The sequence below is a fragment of the Pseudorca crassidens genome, chromosome 21 (assembly GCF_039906515.1).
Source record: "Pseudorca crassidens isolate mPseCra1 chromosome 21, mPseCra1.hap1, whole genome shotgun sequence".
Classification (NCBI taxonomy): Eukaryota; Metazoa; Chordata; class Mammalia; order Artiodactyla; family Delphinidae; genus Pseudorca; species Pseudorca crassidens.
The window spans coordinates 36,832,567-36,843,927 of NC_090316.1; positions in this window are offsets into that span (position 1 = coordinate 36,832,567).

Consider the following 11,361-nt stretch of genomic DNA (forward strand, 5'->3'; position numbering starts at 1 on the left):
ATAACTTGTACATAATACAGCCTAACTACATGCGAAATTTTTAAATGAATATAATTTCTTAAATCTAATTTAAAGAAAAAATAAAAGGAAAGCAATTTATAATAAAATAATATGTATTTGATATGTAAATGACCATGCATGACAAATCTAAATGGCATATGAAGCAGTTACATGTTGAAATAATGTTTTGGATATATTGGGTTTTAAATAAAACATAAATGAATTTCACATGTTTCATTTTCCTTTAATGCACCTACTAGAAAATTCTAAAATTACACACGTGAATAACATGAGGAATAAATATCCTATTATTTTCTTCAGGGGCATTAATAAAGATCATCATCATTATAGGGACAACATCTCTATTAACCACTTACAAGCCAGGCATTGGGACAAGCCAATGTCATCAATAGTATAGGTACCGCCCACATGCAAGCACGATGCTTGCGCTTACATCAGCTTGAATACGGCAGAGATGGTAGTATAAACACAGGCGTGCTGAATCTGCAAGTCTACTACAAGGGCAACGTCGATATCAGTCATGTAATTCGCTAAAATGGTAAAAACAACTTGTGTAAAGTTCTGACCAAAGTAATCTTTCCTTGATTAACGTGGTAGCTGAATTTCTGGAAAACTCAGCGCATTAAGCATTAAAACTGTGCAACAAATATTTTATGTTTTTATGTAAGGTTTTAGGCTGAGTCAGTTAGGCTGAGATAGTTATGAAATGTTTCATCTGAGACTCTTCAGTGGCATTCTTCATTGGGCAAGACTGACCCAAGATTTATTATACCACCTGCATCCTTTGGCTAGATGCCAGGAGCACCCACCAAATTGGGACAACCAAAAAAATGGACCCATAGATTTGCAGAATGCCCCCTAGAGGGTGGTACCTACACTATTGATGACATTGGCTTGTCCCAATGCCTGGCTTGTAAGTGTTTAATAGAGATGTTGTCCCTATAATGATGATGATTTTTATTAATGCCTCTGAAGAGAATAATAAGGTCATACTTATTCCTCATGTTATTCACATGTGTAATTTTAGAATTTTCTGGTAGCTGCGTTAAAGAAGTAAAATGAAACATGTGAAATTCGTTTAGTTATGTTTTATTTAACCCAATATACCCAAAACATTATTTCAGCATGTAGTCAATATAAAAGTTTTTAATGAGATGCGAAACACTCAAGATATTATCACATTCCTTCTCTTCCTAAGTGCAGTTCCGTGTGTATTTTACACATGCAACGCATCTCAGTTCCAGTCAGTCCTATTTTGATTCCTCAGCAGCCCTGAGTGACTGTGGCTGTAACATTGGTCAGCATAAGTCCAGTCACACTTAAACCACACTTCCTGGGTTTGAATCCCTGGTCTACCTCTCACTAGCTATGTGATCTTGGCCTCTTTCCTTAAAAACTCTATGTGCCTCAGTTTCATCATCTGTAACACATGGGTGGTAAAAATAGAATCTATGTCTAAAGGCTTTGTGTGAATTAAAGAGTTAATAGTACTTAGAAGGAACACAGTAAGTTCTCAATAAAGGTTGATTGATATTCTATAGGCTTAGTTTTTTTTTTATATCCAGAGTTTATTAAAAAGTAATAGAAAGATGTCAAAAGCTGCGATAGAAACAGAAACTTTTCATCAGGAGATGACATAACACATGCGGAATCTCCTTTCTCCGCCTCACCCCTGCCCGCACACACACACACACGCACCTCCCCAACAGTTTCTCGTAATAGTTCTTTCCATTGGGATTATCAGCCGTACTCTTGCCAACTTTGGTGGAAAAACAGAAGCGCAGGATCCACTAGTATGTTAGCTGCTCCTGATACGAAGTCTTAGAGCTTTGATGTGATTCTGATCCCTCACCACGTATCCCGTGTTAAGGGAGGTGTAGATTGGAAGCTTGCGGTCGCCTGCTGACTTCTAAGTAAACAGAAGTGTATGCAGGCAGGATCGTTCGCATGAGTATTTCCTTGTTGGCCTCCTTGCCGAATCACACATCAGAAGCGTGTGAATGATCTAGCTGTTGAATGTGGACGCACAGTTACTGACAGGTCACCCTATAACAAGAGTTCTGTCCTTATTACCCTGCCCATGACAAACTTTTTCATGTCAAAAAGAAGATTCCAGGAGGTGGTCATGGGATGTGAAATGTCGCGGTAGAAACTTAAAATCTTTCCTTTTCTTCTCCACGCGACAGACGTTCTTCTATTTTCAGCCTGCTGGTGCCGTTTGCTATTTTTTCAGCAATGGTGATAGGAATTGTAGTAAACCTGATAATAGACTCTTACGGTTTCTGTGTGCAAATTGAAAGAGCGCATTATGGTGCCTGCCTTTCCTGAGGTCTGGCAGTCTCACCGATACGGTGTATAAATACGACACCAGCAGAACTTATAACAATAGTTTCTGTCAGCCTGTCTGAGATGGTTAGAGAATAGCAGGAGGGAATAGCACAGTAACCCAGAAATGTCCACATTCTTCTGGCCCCTTTTCCTGTGATAAATCTCTTGTGAACATCGCAGAGGGGTATTGTTTGCATCTGGTGTATCTCTGTCTAGAGTGTGGCTATGTGCATCTCTTCCTTCTTTCTAAACTGTGGCATAAAAGCCAATTCAGTTCTATGCAGAAAAACTTATAAAACGCTGTGCAGGAAGGGAGTAGAGATAATAGATTTGAATAAGATGAATTAACTACTTGCTGTACCTTCACCGTACGAGGTGTGAATAGTGCACGCTTGTACGTTTAAAAATCTAAGGAGTGTTCTTTTGTTCTACAAGGAGAATAACTCTCGCAGATGCTGGTTTATGGCAAAGTACATCAGATAACTTACTGCTAACTGAGAACATTGGGGCTCTGAATTCTACATAAAATTTTGTTGTTCCTTAATAAAAGAAAGAAAAGAAGTAATTACCATAAATGCTGGCAAAATATTACATTCAATTAAGTATGTCTAAGTGTATATTTGAAAGAAATTAGTGAGGAATGTAAGTAGAAGAATGGAAGCTTTGAAAGACACGTTTTCAGTCTTTTATGAAAAACATTCAGAGATTGTCTGTGGTCTTGGAATTTGCTATCTGGTTCTTCCTGCCTGAAGTCCCCGCACCTGTCTGCTTTTAGGTCACACACCATGCATATTTCCTCCTCTGAATTTTTCTCGTTTCTCACACCCAAACTGGCCTCTTCCTATCACGAACTCACTCTACCTAATTCTTACATGTCCCCGAGGCTCAGTTTGAGTCTCATGTCACCCATCAAGTCTTTCCAAACTCCCATAGCTCTTTTTTTTTTTTTTTTTTTTTTTGCTGTACGTGGGCCTCTCTCTGTTGCGGCCTCTCCCGTTGCGGAGCACAGGCTCCGGACGCGCAGGCTCAGCGGCCATGGCTCACGGGCCCAGCCGCTCTGCGGCATGTGGGATCTTCCCGGACCGGGGCACGAACCCGTGTCCCCTGCATCGGCAGGCGGACTCCCAACCACTGCGCCACCAGGGAAGCCCCATAGCTCTTTTTTTAATGATCATTTAAAAAAAAAAATTATTGGCGTATAGTTGATGTACAGTGTTGTGTTAGTTTCAGGTGTACAGCAAAGTGAATCAGTTATACATATATCCACTTTTTTTTTTTTAGATTCTTTTCCCATAAAGGTCATTACAGAGTATTGGGTAGTGTTCCCTGTGCTATACAGCAGGTTCTTATTAATTATCTATTTTACATATAAAGTAGATACATATTTTATATATGTAATGGCCTATATGGGAAAAGAATATACAAAAAGAGTGGATGTATGTGTAGGTATAACTGATTCACAAACCCCTATAGCTCTTGATTTTGCCACCGTTACTGCCGAAGGTGTTGATTAGAGTAATTTCATAAGCATCTGCTGTATGCCCAAGGTCACACAGGTAGTAAGCGATAAAGCCAGGATTTTAACTCACAATGAAGCCAAGCTTACCTGGGGTTTGTCCTCAATGGAAATTGCATATTTAAGTCCACATGTGAGATGGTGGTCAGCTCTTCCAGAATTTCCAGGCTTCATTGGACCGGCTTCTCACCTGTGATTCCCCTATTTTTTATCCTTCTTTTGCTACATTAAATTATAATGGAATGATCGTAGCATGCCCGAAGGCAAGGACCGGGTCTTATTTTATCACCTTTGTGGAGTCAGCAGTAGAAAACTGCAGCCCTCAGATAAGTGTTCAGTAAAGGTTTGGTGAGATATACACCACTTACGACACGACCATAGTTTCTCCTTTTTTTCCTATAACTTATATAAATGTATCAGGCAACAGAATTCACCTTGCTAAGAAAAAAAATGCCCAAACCAAAAACAAAAAGCCCGAGGTCACACTGAAAAGTCTTGGACACTAAGTATTTCCAGGTGTTAGATGATAACCCACTATTTTAAGCAACAGTCTATATAATAAATTCAATTTACTCAGAATTCAAATGATGCCTCAATGCTCATTAAAATGAAATCTGAATTCATGAAAGTAATGACTATATACGTAACTCTGGGTCACTTTTCTGATCTGAAGCCATCTCCCTGATTCGTACTTGGTATTTAGTTTCACAAATAATATATTAAGTGCCTACTGCATGCATTGTATCATTCATTTTATATTCATGTAATGCCTTCACTGTGTCACATTCTCTAAACACCTTGATACTTTAATGTGCTGGATACATGCTTCTTAAAACAGCTCTTCATCAAGCTAAGTAGTATATCTCTTTAACTTTTTTGTCACAGAGCTTGGATTAAAATATTCAAGTATCGAGCAACAAATACATCTAAGTCAGTATTTCATTACTGTTTTTCTCTTGTTCTCAAACAGAATGTTATTCATTGAGAGAAATTATCAGTGGCAAATAATAGCTTCATGGCATAATAATTCTGACATAAGAATAAGAATGAACATACAAAACAGTGGATTATACCTCCATGTTAGTATTTTTATATTCTTCCCATTAATACCGGAAGCCTGTGCTGTCACATTCTTCCAAGATATTCCTGTTTGATATCATTTTTTACTTCATGCATTCCTTAATGGAGTTATTTTGGTGTGTGTAACAATACTGTATTCTAATTGTGTGTGAAGTTGCATGCTGCATTTTTTTGTTTGTTTGTTTTTTCCGGTATGCGGGCCTCTCACTGCTGTGGCCTCTCCCATTGCGGAGCACAGGCTCCGGACGCGCAGGCTCAGCGGCCATGGCTCACGGGCCCAGCCGCTCCGCAGCATGTCGGATCTTCCCGGACCGGGGCACGAACCCGTGTCCCCTGCATCGGCAGGTGGACTCTCCACCACTGTGCCACCAGGGAAGCCCCATGATGCATTTTTGTACTGTTTTTGTTTCCCTATCCACTGATTGAAAGTGTTTATACAGGTATTAGTGTTCTAAAATTAAAAATTTCCTTAAATTTTTTCATTTAAAACTGTACTTTTATTTGATGATTTTTTAAATTAAAATATGTATTGGAAAGCCTGTGTATATTTAAAACTATAATTCTAGAGTACTTTGACCGATTTTTTTAACAACCATTCAAGAATTCTTGCAGTGTCTTTGGAGTACTCTCAGTTGTCCTTTGAAAGCATATTTGAATGTTTGGAATAGCCAGAAGTTATTCAGTGTCAAATCTGTTCAGGAATTTTGGTGACCACACTGGGCAGCACTGCTTTAGAACAGGCACAAAACTGCACCGCAAAGATGCGTTTTCTTGTGTGGCTCATAAACTCCTTCTAAGGAAATCCATCCAGAGGACTTCTAATGAGGAATAGATCATTAAAAGCAAGTTTCTGGTGGGATTACCTTGAAGTGAGTTTGATAAGGGTGTAAGAGAGGGATGTTAAAGCAGGGCCTTTGGGAAGCACAGAGGAGAGCTGTCTCATCCAGACTAGGGTAATGGGGGCGTCAGGGAAGGGTTCACTGATAAAGTAACTCTTGAATTCATCAAGATGACTAGCAATTAGAAACATACAGAGGGTGCGAAAGATCATTCCAGGAGGATAGAGCGTTACGCACAAAGGCAAAGAGGCAAGAGAATATGTAAAATGTAGTTCTTTAAGGCTGGAATATAAGGTTAGCAGAAGACGGTGTTGAGGAAGGAGGAAGGGTCATTGTGAAAAAGAACTGTGAATGCCATGGCCTGAAGTTTAGACCTTATCCTGAAGGTTAAGAAATGCCTTGATTCATTTGAAGAATGGGTACCTGACATGGTCAAATGTTACATGAAGGATAATAGAGGATAATAGAGAAGTCAGAGAGAAATGGAATGGGTACAGTAAGGTCTGGGGAGGAGCAGGGTTGGGTCAGTAATGCAGTCAAGAAAGATGGAAGTCCAGCCGAGATAGGGATGGAGAAAAAGGAGTGATTGCAATGATATCAAGAAGATAGGGTCAGCAGACCTAGTAGCAAAATGAGTGTGATGAGGAGAAGAAAAAGTAAAAATGCAAGGTGGCTTTCAGCCTCTTCGTTTGGACTTCTGAATAGATGGTGTGGCTATCACTGCGTTAGAAAATATCGGGTAGGAAAAATATAAGATTTTTTTTTGTTCAATAATGAATTAAGTTTGAGATGTGTTGAATCAGTAGTGCCTGTGGGCCATACATGTGGAATTGTCATTAAGGTTAATCAGTATCAGTCTGGAGATCTGAGGGGCAATTTGACGGGATATTTATATTTGGAATTTAACAATAGACAGTGAATGAAGCTTTGCAGTGAATGCAGTCCATGAATTCAAGAGTTTGTAAAACAAGATGGAAAAGAAGATAAGGAACACTTCTGGGGAGCCACAGAATTTCAGGCTACTGTGGAGAGGTTCAGAGGATGCCCAGAAGGAATAGAAAAACAGGATATCAGGATGTCATGGAATCCATGGGAAGTAAGTGTTTTCAAAAGGAAGGAGGTGGTCAATGGTGCTGAAAGCCTGGATCAGTGCATAGCACCCAGGAAGCACTCAATAAATATTGCTTGTTTTACTCTTAGAATCAAAATTGTGGCGATAGCATGCACACTTCTATCTCCTTTTTTAAACTCTTTATATTTCATTATGACAGTTTTTCCTCTATTCTAGAATATTCCTAAAAATATAATTTTTTGATATTAAGCCGTATGAGCTGTTTGTATATTTTGGAAATTAACCCCTTGTCTGTAGTGTCATTTGCAAATATTTTCTTTCAGTCCGTAGCTTGTCTTTATAAAGTATAGTATATTTTTATAAAGACATTTTACAAATGTCTTTATAAAAATATAATTTTTGACGCTACAGAATATTCAAGACCAGGCTCTGGAGAGGTCATTGGGCAAAAGCCATGTGAAGTCTTGATAAGCATGGGACTCAACACGCGTAGGGCGTTTAGAAGGACTGCAGTGGGCCAGGCTAGATAGACAGTGGGAATGCCATCAGGTGAGGGAGTTTCTCTGATGTTTTTGCTTCTGAGTTCACTATGGCCAACCTTCTCTCTCAGGATTTTATCTTGGCTGAATACTGCCTTAGGGTAATGTGTATATTCAACTAACCCAAAAGCAAGGACACAGAAGGGAGAATAGAAATAGCACCAGCAAATGGTCAAGACAAAGTACAATAATAGTCTGGAACAGACTCAGCCAGTCACCGTGTCCTAAATTTAAAAGATTGTAGAGTGATATTGGGCATGATGGGGAAGTCAGCCCTCAACAATGTCTTTTAAATTTCTCAAATCACTGTAATCCAGACCGATCGTCTACTGTGTTTAGTGTGGTGCGGGCTTCCTAGACTCTCCATTCATTATTCTCCTTTGAACTCTTGACGCTTTCTTCTGTGTGGAATTTTCTGTTTCCTGGAAACCACTTCTTGGTTTTCTTGATTCTGTTCTCTCCTTTTGGCAGAATACATTCTCCAGAAGCTAAATCAGAAAGGAACAGGGGAGGTACAATTTTTGTTCACATTGGATATCTGAAATTATCTTGATTCCACCCTCAGTTGATTGTTTACTTAGCTGGGTATAGAAGTCTAACGAGGGAAGAGTTTTCCTTCAGAATTTTGAAGGCATCGTTTCAATGTGTTCTAGTTTCCAATGTTGCAGTTACGAAGTCCAAAGACATTCTGACTTTGTATATAACCTATTTTTATCCTTCTGAAATAAAACCTTGTTGAAATTCTGGCTTCTCCACAAGTTCTGAAGTTTCATCGTAATATGCCCTGTTAAAGGTTTATATTCATTCAGTGGGCTAAAGACTAAGTGGGCTTAGAAATTTTATTGAATTATGTTATTGGTGATAGTTGGAAGACAATTCTCCGTGATTCCTCAGAGCCTAGACCTGCACCGTCTGAACATTTTAAGCAAAGGGCATTTTTGATCAGTAAACAGTCTTGGAAACCAGAGATAGTGTATCCCTCTAGAGATATCTAGAGACATGCTTCCCTAAAGATGTACCAGAATAGTAAAGATAAAGCCTTCTACTTCCTCCTAGAGGTATTTGCTTACATTCCAGGACAATGCTTCATCTCTCTCTTTCTGGAAGGTAGCATGAGCAGATGGGTCAGAGCTCTGAAACTGAGGACTCCCTTCTCAGTGGTGCACCACAATGCACACACAGGTAAAATCCAGCCCTAATTGCGTCACCCTGTGGGGATCGGGACCCAGCACAAGGCGCTGTTCCAGCAGCGGTTCTGCTGTGAGTAATAAAGGCTTTGCATCCCTGAAGCAGGGCTATTGTGTCTTCTGTCAACATATATTTATAAATCTCTGGCAGGCTAACTTATTAGCTTTCAAGTGGAGTGAAACCTCAAACCCTTCACCATTTTTGACTTAATAATGATGCCTTTTAGTCCGTTTTCCTTGTTCTTTTTCCAGGGATTGTACCTCCTTGGCTGGTTCTTTAATATTTTATTTCCCATATCAGATCATGGCAAATTTATTTTCCAGTATTCTGTTGAGTTTTTCATTTCAACGGTCATGTTTTTAATTTCCAAAATCTCTTTGTTTTCTAAATGTACTTTATTTTAAAAAACATCCTGTTTTCGTTTCACGGATGAAATATCTTCTCAATCTCTATGAGAAAATTAGGATTTTTTTTTAACATCTTTTTTGGAGTATAATTGCTTTACAATGGTGTGTTAGTTTCTGTTTTATAACAAAGTGAATCAGTTATACATATACGTATGATCCCATATCTCTTCCCTCTTGCGTCTCCCTCCCTCCCACCCTCCCTATCCCACCCCTCTAGGTGGTCACAAAGCACTGAGCTGATCTCCCTGTGCTATGGGGAGGGGGAAGGGTAAGCTGTGACAAAGTGAGAGAGTGGCATGGACATATATACACTACCAAACGTAAAATAGATGACTAGTGGGAAGTAGCCGAAAATTAGGATATTTTAAAGCTTTCTTCTCCCTGCATAGTGACTGTTTGATTTTGTGGTTTTTGGTTATCTGTTTTGATCTCCATCTTTTATGCTAAAAGCCTCTTTTGGCATAAAAGAGTCTTCTAGTCCTCTTTGGCTGATTTTTCATATTTAAAAGTTGGAGACAAAAATACTAAATGGAAATTCTACTCATGTTGGTAGCATGTGTGACTTTGAACTTGACTGGGAGAGCTTGAACTTGGGACATCTGGCTGCTTTCTTTTGCTATTTGCTATTAGGTAATTTTGGTGTTTCTTCTTGGGCAGGTCAGAATCCCCAGAAAAATCCTCTGTTATTATTCTGTCTGGAGGGTAAAGGCCACACTGCCAGTTTTCAGGGAGTGGAGAAAAGGATGCGGACGAGAGAGGTAGTCTGAGCGTTCAGTATATACATATATCCTTACTTCCTGTTTGGTGAATAGTAACTCTGTCTTCTCCTGTGTCTGGTGTCCCCTAGTTTAAAAATCCTGTTTTCCTCTCCAGAGAGTATATCTCCAGACTGGGGCCCTAATGCAGGACAAATTAGGATTGCTTCACAGCCTTTCCCACTGTTACCTTAGGTTTTAGCATCTCTAGGTCTGTTAAATCTGTTACCACTTATCCTTTGCTTTTTAGCCTCCAAAATTCTTTTGCTACTCTCTCCCCTCTCAAGCTTCCTATTTTTGTAGGTTTATTACGTAAATATGTTTTTACTGACGTTTTAGGGGATAGCAGGAAGGAAGAGTATGAAATGTATACATGTGAATTGCCATGTTCCCTGAAACCTGGTTTGTTTCTTCACTTGGATTTTTTTCCATTTAACTTTTTAACCCATTTAAAATTGCAAAATAAGAAGCTAGCATTAGTCTTTTCTTTCTCAAATAGCCAGTTTTTTAAAAACTATTTTTAAGTGTTTAATTCTTTGTCCTTTGGCTTATGATAGCTTGTGATTATTAAAGGCTAAGGTCTAGTTCAAGACTACCTCTTGTGTTTCATTCATCAATTCATTTGATTCTAATACCAGTACAATAGTATTTTAATGATGATACTTCTAGGGAGAAGCTTAATATTTTGAATGTCAAGTCTCAAGGGAAGGGTTGCAGTTGTTTTTATTTGCCTCTCAAAAACACATAGATACTTAACAGTGTTTAAACTCTAACAGGAGAGGACCAAGAAAGAAATTATAATGATGTGAGAATGAGAGGAAGAATGAAATCTTTTAAGATTTACTCATTCCCAAATAAAATTGTTTATTCATTCAAATTATATATCATATGAATATAAATATGTTTTACAAAATTATCAAACTTTATTTAAAAATTATAGAATGTATTTACTCATTCAGAAATTCAAAATACATCATTTTTAACCATCCACTCTATGCTAAATCAATTTGCTAGGTAGATGAAATGAGTAGAATAATACCGTTTTTCTTTCCCACTGCATAGACGTATCAGAGGGTTTTATATGTAACGAATGTCTGCTGTTCCAGGTCCTGTAATGGATGTTTTACATGCAATCTTACATCTACTCTTTATACTAACACTGTAAGTATGTAGTATCCAAATTTTCAGGGATAGCCACGGTTCCGTGGCTCAGAGAAGTTAAGTTCCATGCATAAATTCACGTGGCCGTGAAATATTGCTACTGAATGTCAAATCCAAGTTCTTCTAATCTCCCCAGTATAAGAAAAAATGTTGAGAAAAAATAATTTGATGATTTTATAATATAATGCTGTCTAATTCACATAATCTATTTAAGAACATGAGTTTCTTTAGCTTGGGTGGAAGGTGGCGTTTAGAATATTAGAGAGATAAAATAGTTAGCATATTTTATTAATTAAGTCAGGTTTAATAGATTATGTTCAAGTAAGAGTATTTGAGAACTGAGAATATAAAATCAATTAGTGCACTTCCAAGCCTATTTCAGACTTCCTTTTCTGGTTCCCAAACTTTTAAATATTAAGAACAAATGTTTTAAATTATATACATATTATATATAA